Source organism: Apteryx rowi, unplaced genomic scaffold (genome assembly GCF_003343035.1).
Source record: "Apteryx rowi isolate R43461 unplaced genomic scaffold, aptRow1 scaffold_267, whole genome shotgun sequence".
Lineage (NCBI taxonomy): Eukaryota > Metazoa > Chordata > Aves > Apterygiformes > Apterygidae > Apteryx > Apteryx rowi.
Window position 1 is genome coordinate 389,849 of NW_020449052.1, and position 4,675 is coordinate 394,523.

Genomic DNA, 4,675 nt, shown 5'->3' on the forward strand with positions numbered 1-4,675 from the left:
CAGGAAGAGGCGGGGCGTGAGGCGAAGGGGGCCCGCCCGCTGCCCCGGGCCGCCTCGGCCGCTGCTGGCCCCGCGGTACGCGCGGCTGCCGGCGCTGGGTCCCCTCAGCGCGGGGTGGCGGCGCGGGCCGCTGGCGTGGCCTGAAGCCGTGCTCGCCCCGCCTGAACTCGGCCGAGGTAAAAGCGCGGACCCAGCCGTGTGCGTGAGTTTAACCGCCTCCGCGCGGTTTCTTCTCTAAAGGGATTTTCACTGAGGGTGAGTTTGGTTTTGGTTTTTTTTTTGGAAACTGTTATTTTTTAATTATTTCTACGGTGTATATCCAGCTCAGTCAAACTGAGATGGATCTGTTTTACTGTGCCTTGCATGTCAAAGGAGTGGTAGCATGTCACCCCTAAGGGAAAAGCCTGCCATGCCTTTCCAAAATCGAGTTTAATAAATCAAAAGTCTCAAAAAAACAGTTTTGTCCCCCCTTATTTCCAGGTACCTGTGTAAAAGCTATACCCAGCTTACATGTTTTAAAAAATGGCCTGAGCTACTGTGACCCTAATTAATAACCATACTCAAGGATTTGTACTTTAATCAGCTGATTTTCAAGTTCCTTTCCAGTGTTATGGCAAGCAAAGAACATGGTTTTTTTGATAATGCTTCTCTTATCTGATTGTGGATCTTTTTTCTTTCAGAGCACGCAGAGGAAACAAGGTGGTACTTTAACTGGCTGGAGCACCTAGGCCCACCTTGGAAACCATGAACTACGACTACAGTGAATAAAAGTATAATGGAACAGACATAAGGGTTGCCAAAAGTCTGTTTGAACTATTGTCTTGTTTGCAAGAGTAGCTATGAGCAGGTATCTAGGAAACAGTGAGAACAGTACAAGCATATATAATATTTTCCCTACTACTCTCCCAGCTTCTGACCAGAGGACTTCCTGAGTTGGTTGCATTTTTACAGTTTCATAACTCTCAGTGGGCTGCTCTTCCATTAATTTCTCCAGCCTCCATGATCACCCATCAACTTTTATCATCTATGACATCCTCTGGCAAGGAGTACCACAGGTCTACTGCCATTTTCAGGAAATGCCTTCTTGGCATGTTTTGAACCTGAGGCTTGTTAGCTCCATTTGCTGCTGCTTGCGTTAGAAGAGAGTGAACAGTCAATTCCAACACATGCTCTCTGTGCTGCTCCCTGTTTTATTTTTCTATATGGACTTCTAAGCAGACTGTTCAGAGTGGAGACTTCTTAAATTTTCCTGAGCACTGCATTTCTTGCCTGCTAAAGCTTCTTGCTGGCCTCTATGAGGAAGGTAATACAGAATGATCACCGCCTTCCTTGACTGGACATTCAGAGAATAGGTTTGGCTGTGGTGAACTAACTGCCTTGTAGAAGTCCTGAAATTTTTTCCTCTTGAATCTGCAAAGGACAGGTTTGATAGATTTTTCTCAAATTTAATATAATCGTTTGAATCATTGCACTTACAATAGAAATCTGTCTTCATCAATACAGTATGTTTACATCTTTATTTTAGAGAGCATCAGATATAAAGTCCTGCCAGGGGAAAATGTTTTCTTTTTTTTCTTAACATATAGTCATTTTCCACAATATTTTTCATCTGACAATCCTAGCTTTTTGATCAAATAAAAAACTATTTTACGTGCTTGCTATTTTGAGGCTAGCTAGGATGAAATTGAAGATACCATCCAATAACCTTTGTAAATGTTTGCTTTATATGTTTCTCGGGAAGCTTCACAAGCCAATTATTTCAGTTTCCATAGTGAGCTGTTTTTGATGTCTTTACCGTTCTAAACACATCCTGTTAAGAGTTGTCATTAACTCTGTTGTCTTCTTTGTTCTGTATAGTGCCAAGCTCTTTGACAGAGTTCAAATCAATACTAAATAACAATGGATGTTTTTTAGCTTTATTTCCAGGTTTAGCTATCATGGATGAAAGTGCCAACTGATCAGAGGAATGCAGCTTTCTTCCCCCTGAGCTTCAGAAAGCTTAGTGTCTTGTGGTATCCAGACAAGCTTTAATTTAGCTTTTAGTCTAGAAACCTTCATGTCCTGCAATAAAATACTATTTTCTAAGGGTAGGAAAGGCTACAGTTATTATTAAATGCTTGAAACAAGCAATTAACATTCTTCACACTTCAGATTTGTTTTAATGCAGTAGAATAAATTCAGTGGAACAGTCAAAAGTATTCTACAAGCACTAAAAATGGAAAAAGTACTAAATCCAATTTCAAATGAAAAGCAATAATAATCCTGATGGATTAGAGCCATTATTATGCATCTTAAAAATACTGGTAGGCATTCTCAGGAACAGTTGGGCTATGGCTATATCTGGAGTAGGAGAAGGTGCCTTTACAGGTTCCCAGCAGCTGGAGCCAGGGTATGCCCGTTCAATACCAGGGTATGCCTGATCAATACCAGGGCTGGGCCTATTGTACTCCCATTACTTACATATTTCCTGCTGAGTAGTTAGTAGGGGATGCAGTATGCAGAGAGGTAAATATCTGAGTCAAAATCCCATTGAGGTGTATATGTTTCAAGTAAACTGTTGATTCAAGGGGACACATCTCTACTTAAAACTGTCAGGTCACATTTTCATGTTTTCCTTAGGAGCCATCAAGGCTTCCTTTTCTTTTTCTTAAATAAAAGCTGAAACTCTTAAGGTAAGGACATGACTCCAGAAGTCCTTAGAATGGGTTTATATATTGTCTGTCCATTTATCTGCATAAGCCTGAAGGCAGTATTTTCTCCAGGCAATATTTTGATAAAGGGAAAATCTGGTAGAATAATTCCACATGTAATTTCTGAGGGAAATACTTGCAGAACTGTGCCTTTTGAGGAGTCACTTTTTCTTTAATAAATAGAAGTCTCAGGGCCTTGAGAAGATACCCATTTCTTCATGCATCAGTTACTGCATAAGAATGGAAACTACCAGTATGTTCAAAGCAACCGTTTTTCCTCGGTGTCTATCTGTGTGACTAGCAAAAAGGAATCAAGTGAGGAGAAACTGAACAATATGGAATGTGATCCACTGTGCTCTAGAAGTGCATGTTCAAGCTGATATCAAAAAAAGCCCTTAATTGCAAAAGAGGAAATCCTTCCCAGTTTGTGGATACTCTTTGTGTTCGGCAGAAGAGGGGAAGTTAATGAAATGCCTAAGACCAATAAACCACAGAGCAAAGATTTGGTAGGGTGAATAGCAGACCAAGGACATGGTGGCAGGGGAAGAGGACTGAAGAAGTACAGCTCTGTATGTTTTCCACTAGCAAGTCTGCAATACTCTTGTGGTGGGCAGGGTGTTCTGGTTCATCTTGTATTTTCCAATTTCCAGTCCCAGGTATTCAGACCAGGAGTATGATTTGTTCCCAACGTGTAAGTATTATCACTGGGCTAATCCCAAAGCGTGTTTTGTAGCATAAGAAAAATAAGCAAATAAAAATTAAGCTAAAATTTCCTTTTTTCTTCTCTATTCATTATTCAGAGACACATTTTTTACGGTTTGACAGTTTTTCCCTAAGTGTTCAGTAGGTTGCACTTCTTAAAAATTAAAAGACGTCTCAGAATTGCTGGCATAAGAGAAAAGCAGTATCTGTTGTGTTATCAAGACCATGTTTCTAGTATCCATGGCCCTTGTAGTTAAGATTCTAGTTCAGAAACCTAGCAAGGAAACTAACCATGAGGAAATAAGGGGAAAAAAGGCCTAAAAGACAAAGTACAAACCAAAAGTAAAAATGAGCTAAATCCATACCACAGAACTGAGTTTCTCTGTTTGCAATCTGTAATAACCTGTAATTACAGACATGTTTTGAATTATCCTTTATATTCTATTTTTCAAAACCTAGGTGTTTTTCAATTTGTCTAAGAATCTCATTTAATTTTTAAAAGGAGAATAAAACTTGTCTCTGTGCTTATGTTTGACTCAGAAATCTGTTTCTACCTCTGTTGTACATTTTTTTTGGCCATTCTCCAAAATATTCAAGAAGTAAAAAGCATGCTTTACAAAACAGAAATCATCTTGAGGGACCTATTTAAAAAGACTAATCCTGGAGAAATAAAACTGCAAAAGAAGTTTTAAGGTTGATCCACAGAAAGAACAGTGAAAAAATAAACTTTCCTAGCAGGCTGGACACTGACATTTTGCCCTCCATTATTAGAAGATACATTCTTTATAAGGTTTAACAGTTTTCCCCTAATTGTTCAGTGGGTTGTACTTATCTTCTTAAAAATTAAAAGATGCTGTCTTAGAATTGCTGACAGAGGAGAAAAGCAGCATCTGTTGTGTTATCAGGATCATGTTTCTAGTAACCGTGGCCCTTGTCGTTCAGAAACCTGTCTCTACTATGGTTCAGATAACTTACCCATCAACTGCTCTAACAAATGCTACCAGTTTTTCATCAGAAGTATTTGGCTCCTGCGCCCTGGTTTACAGAATCAAGCCTGAGAGCTTATATGAATTTGATTAGAGGTCAGATTCATCTTATTATCAGTTTTCCAAGAAGGCGGCAGTCTTGGCATTCTCTTTTTTAAGTTGTTTCCAACTGGTGAGATGCACCTTTTTTGAACTCCTTTTGGGAGTGTGGAGCCCAAGGAATAAGCTCCCCTCAATCTGTGCTGACTCCACATTTGGACAATTCAGATATACTTCAGCCTTGCACTCCAAGGACCC

At 39.8% G+C, this 4,675-nt stretch overlaps 1 long non-coding RNA gene across 1 annotated transcript; it reads left to right on the forward strand.

The window, feature by feature from the left end:
* Nucleotides 1–45: 45 nt before the first annotated feature.
* On the forward strand, nt 46–3,920 carry LOC112967174. The gene is made up of 2 exons (XR_003253878.1): nt 46–255; nt 681–3,920. It is a non-coding gene; the product is annotated as an uncharacterized LOC112967174 (long non-coding RNA).
* Nucleotides 3,921–4,675: the final 755 nt, after the last annotated feature.